Consider the following 10,739-nt stretch of genomic DNA (forward strand, 5'->3'; position numbering starts at 1 on the left):
GTTGAGCTATAGGCGCCGAGCCCAGAGTTTAAATTCTAATGGAGCTACAGATTATAAGTGGGTTGGATAGTCACTTACGAATGAGGGGCTATCTTTATGAATCCTATGGTTTTGATGTGGGAAAATAACTTGTATTCATGGTAGAAATAACTGACACATTTTTCTCCCAATCCTCTAGGTCAAACTGACCAAATGTCATAAAATCTTGCATAGACTTGTATCCTGGAACCTCCCATACTTAATTCAAACTACTGTTTTTTATGTCATGTTCTCCTAGACTGTGAGCCTCCTGTGGGCAGGGACCATTTGATTCACCTCTGCATTGACCTTGGTGTTTAACATTTAGTAGAAATTCAGTAACAACCACAGAATAAACAAATGAATGAGTAAATACCCACATCTGGGCCTCTCCCCACCCCCGTCACCATCAACCAGTGATAATTTTCGCCGCTCATTCCTGATTATTCTCCAACTTTCACTTTTTAGAGAGATTTTCCCCTAAATCCCTAAGTGAATTGATCGCAGCCATCCTCCCAGACCCCCTGCCCCCACCACTCTTGGGCAATCTTTCCCGAGTGTCAGATCATCTTGCTCCATTTGAAATGTTTGCTTTTCTAGCCGTCAATCGGGAATTTCTTGCCACCAGCATCCTGTGAATTTTGCATATCTTTTCTGTGTTATATTAACTATTTTCTGCATTTTATATCTTTTTCTATCTAGATATATTCCTTCAGTTTGGTGAAATATAATGTCCATTCACCTCCTATGAAAGGGTTTCTGGTAGGCACCTTTTTTGAGGTCTTGCATGTCTAAAGCTGGCTTTACTTTACCCAGAAATAATTGAAAGTTTGAATGGATATAGACCTCTAGATCAGAAATACTTTTTCTTTATAAATTTGAAGGCATTTTTTATTTATTATATTTTCTAGTTTCTAAGGAAACCCATTTCCATTCTTATTCAAAGTCCTGTTTAACACCCACATTTTTTCCCAGCAGAAAATTTTAGAATTTTATTTTATCTTCATTTTGAAAAATTCATGACAACCTATTTGGGGATGTGTGTGTGTTTATCCATCCTCCCGGGGACGGATGGGCCCTCTCCCTCTGGAAACACTTACCCTGAAATTCTGTTACATTTTTTGTCATTACTTAATTTATAATTTCTTCTTCCTCCTTTTACACTCATTTTCTCTTTTCTGCAATTTCTATCAGTTGCATAAAGGACCTGGACTTATGCAATAATTTGATTATTTTCTCCCATAGAATTTCCATGTTTTTGTTTTTTTATTCTGCTTTCTGGGCGATCTTTATCAATTTTATCCTCTAAATCCAGGTACTGAATTATCTTTTATCTCCTGGCGTATCTTTACGTGTTAGGGTCACAGGTTGTTTCCTGAATGTTCCTTTCTATAATGTCCCGTTTGTGTTCCAGGTTGCCTACCATTTTCCTTTCTATCAGAAGACGTTAAATACTGACTTTTGGTCTTTCCTCCCCACCCTGTGTTATTTCTGAGTTCTGTCTTCTGTTTATTTCTTTTGACCTTCATCGTTCGTGGTAGAGTTTCCTACAAATACTGGGTGACCCCTGACCCCCCTGAGGTCCCGAGAAGCCGGGTGGAAGCTTTGTGTGCGTGATGCCACGTTGACTGCAGGGTGACCTGGCAGCAAGCCAGAGAATATTCTGGAAAAACATTCTGCAGAAGAACATTTTAATCTGCTGCTTGGCATACAGCCATGTTACTTTATATATAAAGAATCTCAGTCTGTTTTCCTATTTTCAACACTAAGTCCCGTCACTTCTTTGCCTGGTACCTGTTGTCTCCACGATTCCATGGAGGTCTGTGGTATGAATCAATTTTCACACAGTGTAGCTAATAACGCACTTTGCTGTGTAGATGTATATTAAATATATCGTCTTTCCCCATCTTCTAAATTTTTTGCCAAGTTTCTCGTCACCTGAAGTCGCCTCTTGTATTTTCTCTATCGTTGCAAGTACACATATTTCAAAATTCCTTCAAGCTTACTGGAGCCTTGGTCATAAGAATAAGTAAATCAGGAAGGTGGAAGGTTAACTTCCATGTTTAGAGAAAGTTTTAATTTAATTCCCTTCATCCTTAGCTGACCCGTGAGCTGGCGAGGTCTGTGCAGTCCTGGGCACAGAACTACATCCTGCTGGAGTCACTATTTTCTCTGCCCCTCCCCCACACTGAACTTCGGACATTGACCTTCCACTTGGTTCTTCCCTGTCACTCTTTCTCTCCCCAGACACTGAGGTTTATGGCCTTAGTTTCCCCCAGGCCCGTGGCCCTTCCACTTGTGTGCTCTGTTTTTCAATCTTCTTCACCTTACCTAACGCTCACTTACTTCATTTAACATAAATTAAATGGTAAGTGGATGGCCATAAAATGTTTTCACGTCTAACTCAGATTTATGTCCCTCATCATTTCCACTTTATGTTTTATGGCACCTCAAAAACATCGTGTTTGTAGTTGAAGTGATGCTCTGGGGAGTTGGGGAGCACATCTTACTGTGAAGAGCGTGGGCTCTGGGACAACGGCCTGGTGTGTGGCCCAGATTCTTCATCTGGAAAGTGCTCAAAATTGAATCTTCATATGTTAAGCAAACACTAAAAGATTTCAATTACCATTCTATCCAAATCTCTTCCTCCTGTGTCCCCAGTCTCAGGGAATGGCAAATAATTCACCTGCCTTCTCAAGACAGAAACCAAGGCAACATTTTTGATTCACCCAATTCTCTCACTTTCCACACTTAGGAATCATCAAGTGTGAACGACAAATACCTTAAATGTTTTCGGAGTCAAGCCTGATTTTCTTCATCTCACCTGCCCATTGCCTTAGTTCAAACCATAATATTCCCATCTCTTGAATTTATTACCCTGCTCCTCTTTCTATCGTTCTCCCCTGCAGTGCAGCTGAATGACCTGAATACAAATATGGGTATGGCACCCTGTGGCTGCAAATATTTCAACGACTCCTCTCCATCCTCAAGACAAAGTCCAAAACTTCTAGCATGATCCACCAAGTATAATGCACCCAGCTGTCTGACTCCTGCCTTTCCCGTCACCTGCAGGCACCTGCCCGGCCTGGCCACGTTCCTCTCTCCACACTGCTCTCTGTGCTCTGGGCACTCACGGCTTCTTTTGCATTTCTGGGATTACACCATCACTCTTATCCTGCGGCTTTCTGAACTGTGGCTGCCTCTGCATAGAGCAAAAGGGCACCTTTACCTTGCATTTAAAAAAATAAATTAAACACGGAGAATAGCTTCTTTCTACTCATCAAGGCAAGTGATAATTCCTGGGAATACCTTACAACCATATGCTACAATTCACTTTGATCATGTTTGGATTACTTATTCAATATCTATCTTGTTGACTGAATTGAAAGCTCTATGAAGATAGAGGCCATGTCTAGCCTGTTCAATAGTGTGTATTTCTGGTAATTTGTTTGGTATCTGGTTTAAAGATAATACATTAAGATTTACAACTAAATAAGCAAATGGGAGCTAAATAAGATAGCAACTAAATAAGAATATGGGAGCTAACGATAATCATAAGTACTTTTATTTCTACAATACTTGCAAAATTTCAAACCAACTTACAATCTATTACTTTGGTTATTAATGAGAAATAGATGGTTCATATATTTGGTATAATTTTCCACATTTTGATAATAAGTAATTAAGGTTTAGTGAGTCAGTCCGTGATTGCATGAGGTCACTTACGGAAGGATTAGGCAACCTGGGCTTGGATTTCAGCTCTGCCGACTGCAAGGCTATTGATTATTTTCCCCACTTGCAGACCTGCATTACCTTGATGATGTCTATGGATGAGCATGTAAGAATTCACAAAGACTTGGATTTCCTCTCTCTCTCCACACACACACACACATACCTGACAGTGATTTATGCCCAGGATATAGGAACAAAACAGAATTTGGAGGTAGCTGTAAGGAAACAACTTTTCTGTCTTATCCAGTGATCCATTTTGAAGAATTTTTTGAATGTCAAAAGCATGGGAGTTCAGGGAGGCAGGAGGATCACGTTTCACAGAGTGAGCAGAGCACAGTACCCAGGAAGGCAAGCATGTCACACACGGAGGTTCAGGGGGGCTTTGTTCTGAGACGTGGCCAGTGCCCAGGATACCTCCGAGACAGCTGGCTTCACATCCACTATTTGGACTTGACTTGGCAGTAACGTGATTTCCCAAGTGACATACACATTCAAAAGAGAAATTCTTAGATTCTAGTTTTCCAAAGAGGTTGAGGAAAGCCAGAGGACAGCAGGTATTTTTCTCTTTCTGGTAAGGCCCTTCCAGTAAATTTTTTAAGTTAAAGACAGAGCATCCTTTTCTGGATTCTCATACCACCACATGGATTTCCTTCTTTTTTGATTCATATCTTTTCCAATCTAAACTGAATCCCTAACAGGGATTTTCTCTTTTCTACAGCCATGGTGTGCAGTCGGAGCCTCCCTGCCGGCCCTCCCCACGGAGGCCAGTGCATGTGGACAGTCATGCTGCTGGCATGGCCCAGCCTTGGTGAAGTTACAGAAGACTCAGCTTGCTATATTCTGCCCCCTGATAATTTAAGCCAAAGAGAATTTCAACCATGGGAGATTTATGCCTGTAACAGTAGACTCAAAACAATAAAAAAATGCAGTATATCTAAACCTCAACTTTCAATTCCCTTCCATTCTCTAGACTTGTAGGCCAGTGTCCACCCGTGTTATCCTCACCTGATAGTCCATGTCTAGGAAGGTAAAGGACAAAGCGAAGGCCCATCTTTTCAAGATTTCTGGTGACAGATATTCTGGCTGTCCTCATTACCTGGCATAGTCTCACATTTTTCAAATAACAAATGTTTCTAATTTATTCACCGAGAAGACTTTTCCTTGTTAAGTGTGCCACAGTGATGTGGAAACTTGCCAAGCTCACTCCACGTCCTATTTCAAGAAACATCTTTAACACCACTGCCTGCCCTCAAGTCCATCTCAGAAGCCCCCTCCAAGACAATCTACGTGGTGATTCTGGACTCCAAGTGGGGCATCTGAGACTTGTTGTTGGCCTGTTGAAATGACTGCATTTCAGAACGCCTCTGATTCCATGGGTTTGTTTTGACCTTATCCCAGTATCTGGAAGTCTCCGACTGCTGCACGTGATTTAATTTGTGATTAATACGAGGAAATCAGTTTATCTTCACCAGGATCCACAGACTGTTATGGAGACGAACCTTCTGTGGTCTTTCACTCTGATGTTAGCACATCAGCAATCACAACAAGAACACAAGCTGGAATTCACAGTGGCTGGTATCCAAAGGGAGCTGATTAAGTTTTGTCTGAGTTCCCCTTTAGACAAGCTCCTTCCTCTGAGAACAGCAATGCCTCTGTTCTCTCGCTACACAGTCTGCCCAGGGATCTTCATCTGTCCACTTCAAAAAGCTTCTTTCTATGATTCCTAATATCAACCATCACTCCTGATTTGGGCTTCTTACTGCCGAATGAACTGCCACATTTAAATAAAACTCCACTTGTGTAAGCAGAACTTGAAACTATGCTGGGGTCCTACTGCTGACCAGGCCTGGGGCTCTCTTTCCTGGTGTCTTACTATGATTAGTGGTGCTTTGCTTCTCTTGACTCTGCCTCTGAGTCATCCTCTCCTGCCCCTTCCTTCTCTCCTGTATTAAGCATGTCACGTCCTTCTGACACCGTTCAATCCATTTCAGGACCTCACCATCTCTGAGTACTGAAGCCAAGGAAATGCTGTTCAAATCTCACTCTTCCCAGACTTCCTTTCTGTCAATCCTGCAGCCAGCAAATATGCATGAACTGTCTATTCTGTGCTGGATGCTGGGTTATATGCTTGGCAGCACCCATGAGTAACAGTGTTATGTTCTCTGCTCTCATAAATTTAGGGGTTGGAAATATCAGTGTCAAATAAGAAGTTACCTAAATAAATCCATAATTGCAAAGTATAATAATACAAAGGAAAATAGTAGAGTTTTTTCTATATATTGACACATACATTTAATATAATGATTTATCTTCTAAAAAGCGTGTTCATTCTCCAGCTCTAAAAGCTTCACTGAATCTCCATTTTCAACAGCATCTATTTTTAGACCATGTTCATGGGTTATCTTAGAAATAAGCACTGAGCATTAACCCACTAACGACTCAGAGATGTTGCTGTGGTTTGAATGTTTGTGCCTGCCAGGTGTGGTGGTTCAGACTTGCAATCCCAGCACTCTGGGAGGCCAAGATGGGAGGATTTCTTGAGGTCAGGAGTTTGAGACGAGCCTGAGTAAGATTAAGACCCTAACTCTACTAAAAATAGAAAAAACAGCTGGGTGTGTGGTGGACACCTATAGTCCCAGCTACTTGGGAGGCTACGGTAGGAGGATAGCTTGAACCCAGGTGTTTGAGGGTGCTGTGAGTTAGGCTGATGCCACAGCACTCTAGCCTGAGCAACAGAGTGAGACAGTCTCAAAAAATAAAGTTTGTGTCCCCCTCTAATAGTCGCATTAAACTTAATCCCTTAATGTGTTAACGCCTTTTGAGAAGTGGTTAAGTCATGGGGACTCCATCTTTATGAATGAACTTACGCCTTGTGAAAGGGCAGGAAGGAACTTGCTTCGTCTCTTTCTATCCGTCACTCACCACGTGAGGACACAGTATTAGTCCATCCAGAGCACGAGCAGTGAGATGCCATCTTGGAAGTGAAGACGGGGCCCTCGCCAGACCCTGAACCTGCTAGCACCTTGATCTTGGATTTGCAGCCTCTCAACTATGAAAAATGAATTTCTGTTGTTTATAAATTACTCAGCGTGTGGTATTTGTTACAGCAGCACAGATGAACTATGCCAGAGGTCTCACAATTTTTGTAAAAAACCCTATACTTGTCTTTGCTCAAATCAGTATTTCTAAGTATTTTTTTTAAATTGAAAAAATAAAAGTAAAATACTATTGGCACATGGCAGTTATATATATTCTCAGGGTATATGTGATATTGTGATGTGTTGTGTGACGATCACGTCTGGGCAGCTGAGATAGAGAGTCATGTTAGGATACAATGATGGAGCTAGATCACTCCAGACCTTCACCATTTCACTGTATCCTAACAGTTGGCATCTTCTCCTCCAGCTGTTTTGAAATATACAATAATTTTTTGGTTAACTATGGTCCCAACTATGCTATTGAACACTGAGGCTTGTTCCTTCCATCTAACTATATTTTTTTTGCTCATTAACCAACCTCTTTTCATTTGTATTCTGAGTGACGTATCTTCACCGAGGCTGGTCTACAAGGTACTTCAGCTTAACCTTCACGTTCTCTTCCTCTAACTTTTCAGTTATTTTGCCTAGGACGGCCTTGAACATACTTTTACAACTCCATCTGGGCACTGTAGCTTACCCCACTCCCAAACTGCATGTGCCTTATTCATTCTCTTCATCTGTATCAATCCTACCCAAGTATGGCAAACAGACTGTATTTAACAAATGATGTTGAATGATTTTATTGATTATAATTTGTATCTCAGTAGCCGATGTCACAGAAACCTGTGAATCAGAGCTTCTTGGATGACAAACAGAATATTATGTTTTACTTTTAATTTATTTAGGTCATTTCCTTCCAGACATAGTGCGTGCCATTAAATAAGATCCAAAGAATTTGAGTTTGGAGGACTCACTAAGGCTTAAATTCATCTTCTTTTTAAAATCTCTAACTGTTCTGGATTATAAATCATGCTTGTCTTTTTCACCACTATTATCGTCATCTTAACACTAAATGCTTTAAAGAGCATCATAGGATCCAGAGCATTATAGGATCCATCTGGAAAAGATTCCCTGGAGAGACGCAGGTACTCGCAGTAGCACACACACGCTCACTCATGATAAACGCTCTCCTCATTGTACCACCCAGGTGAGCAACTAAACTTCAGTACTTCTGTCTCCTTTCCACATATCCTCTCCTGGAATTTTTGTCTATTGATTTATTTAAATGTGTGAATACAGCTATAAGGACAGAACATAGCAAATTTCAGCACCAGATCAAAAGGAGCTGAAGCTCAGAGAAAAGTTCTGATTTGGCAATGAATTTGCCCTATTTACTGGAGAATTTGGCTTCTAGGCAAGTTGGAAACCTTAGTCAAGAACGGTAAGAACCAAATCTATGATCAGTGGGGTATTCGCGAAGATCTAACTTTCACAAGGTGACAACCTTAAGCAAGAACTTTTGGAGTAATATCTGAAGGTTTGCTCACAGAGAGACAATAGTCAGAGGAGGCTGGTTCCCCGACAGAAGCTCAGACTTGGGAGAAGCTCAGTTTAATCAGATCCTTGAACCAGTTCCTGGGATGATGCTCTTACATCTTTATATCTTCTGAGAAGTTTGTACACTACAGGACAAGTTTGTGTTCTTAATGATGAGAGAGTCACGGAAACCGAAATCAATGCTACAGCATGATTTATCTGGAAGGCAGGGATGTATATAGTGCATTTAGATGTGGCTTAGTTAAATATTTTATTTAATGAAAATATGGGCATGTAAATGATTAATATTTATTTTTATAAAAAATACATTTCATGTGAAACACCTTACCGCACACCTTCTTCTAAAGATGTGAGTAGGAGCTTTAGCAGACACAGAGCATTTCTCATGTAGCTGTGTCGGCTCAGAGATCCTTCCCTCTTGTGGTGTGACAGTGGCACTACGGTGCCCTTCACAAGATGTGAGGAAACCTCCATCTTTCCAATCTGATGTAAACAACTCAAAGTCTTTGTAAATGACATTTCATCCTGCTTTATGCTGACTCTTCTATCATAACTATGATAACTTCTGATACCATCTTTGTTTATTAATATTTTAATTAAAGCTGATGATGGTTGTACTTGTGCCTGCAGGAGACTTAGAACAAATGCAACAGTTTTGAGATTGAACTAAATAAACAGGGTTTGTAGTGATCATCTTTTAATCAACAAAGTTGCTGTGGGTATAAATCTTGGCAGTTGCTTTATAATGATTTTAAGAGATTCATGAAACATACAAGCCTGCTTGATGTCACCCTCAGGCTGAAAGAAGAGTTAAAATAAAAGAAGAATTAATTTGGGAATCTTTCCACAAGGAAGTCAAGGGCATGAGCGAATGCATTTGCAAATTTAAAAATTGTTTAATGAAAGGTTCATGAAAGCTTGAAATGGCAGGACCAGGGGCTCATTTTAAAACTGAATGATTCTGCCACCATTCTGAATTTTTTCCATAGTTAGTCTGTGTAAGCTCTGAGGTCGAAAGTACATTTCCCGACGTTCTTAACACAGTATTTAAATATTTATCTTGATTCATTTTGTAAGTAATACGTGCTATAAATACAATGTGCTCATTTCTTAATGAAATAAAATTGAATTGTTACCGAATTCTATTATTTAGCAGATGGTAAAAGGCAGTAAAATTTGAGAGGATTAAGTTTCACAAAGAATGTTGCAAAAGCGTAAAGAAGGCAGATGAACTCTTGGAATCAAAGGACAATGCTCAAATGATGGGGGCCCACTGGGAGCCCGAGTGTACTCCACAAAGCTCACATTGCTACCAAGTCATCAGCTCAAAACCCCAACTCTGCACATAAAACCCTTCTCTGGCTTCCTGCTACTTGTATCTTCACTGTCAATCCCATATCCTGAGCCGCAGGCAGCCTCTGCCCAGACACCAGCCCGGGACCACACCCTCGGGTGCACCTTCTCTCCCCAGCCTCCTGCCTCGCTATTTCCTTTCCTCCTCCTGGACTATCTCACCGGCAGGCCGTTCCTGAATTGCTTTTCCTTATCATCTTCAACCAAATGCAAGCATTAGCCTTGTAGAAAACTTCCCTTCTAACTATCTCTGTTGTAGGTTGAATGGAGAAAATGCACGTGCTGAGTCCTAACCCCCTACTACCTTAGGACGGGACCTTGTCTGGAAAAAGAGTAGTTGCAGATGTGAGTGTTAAGGTGAGGTCATTCTGGAGTAAACCAGCCTCCATGGCTGGTGATGTAATAAGGAGGCGGGTTGTGAAGAGACAGGTGTACCCAGGAGGAGGAGGATGTGAGGAGACACGGGAGGAGATGGCCGCATCCCCCAAGGGGAGAGCCCTGTGGCAGCCGGTCCTTCCCTCAGCCCTCGGGAGGAACCAGCAGAGACCACACTTTGATGTGGGGCTTCTGGCCTCCAGACCTCTGAGACAAGGAATATCTGTTATTCAAGCCATCTTCTATGGCAGCCCTAGAAGACACAGGACACCCCTCCACCCCCTCACTTCAGCTTCTGAGCAAAGGTTGTGGCCTTCTCTGACTAGATCTAGAGCTCAGGGCTCTGTGCTGACACGGATATAACACACGTGTTTCCTTCTAAGTCTCTGCAGGGAGTGTGAGCTCTTTATCAGACAGACTTATTACCAGGCAGACCCCAGTGTGTTCTCAGTGAAATGCTCCTTTGTTCACATCCGTGCATAAACCAGTGAAGCAAAGATGAAAACTTTGTTTGACTTCAGACTCACCAGCCTGTTGAAAAGGATTTAAACTGTAGGATCAAACTCAGACACAGGCACAAATGCCCCACAAGAGTCTGATGCCCGACTCTGAAGGACACAACACAGCAGGAACACAGCCAGCGGGAGCCCGACTCTGAAGGACACCACACAGTGGGGACACAGCCAGCGGGAGCCCGACTCTGAAGGACACCACACAGTGGGGACA

General features: G+C 41.7%; 1 protein-coding gene across 1 annotated transcript in view; it reads right to left on the minus strand.

Annotated features, from left to right (window-relative positions):
- The window catches only part of LRRC7 (leucine rich repeat containing 7), a 463,713-nt gene that overhangs the window by 303,953 nt on the left and 149,021 nt on the right, over window positions 1–10,739 (minus strand). The window lies entirely within an intron of this gene.

Source organism: Otolemur garnettii, unplaced genomic scaffold (genome assembly GCF_000181295.1).
Source record: "Otolemur garnettii isolate 467f Iridium unplaced genomic scaffold, OtoGar3 scaffold00010, whole genome shotgun sequence".
Lineage (NCBI taxonomy): Eukaryota > Metazoa > Chordata > Mammalia > Primates > Galagidae > Otolemur > Otolemur garnettii.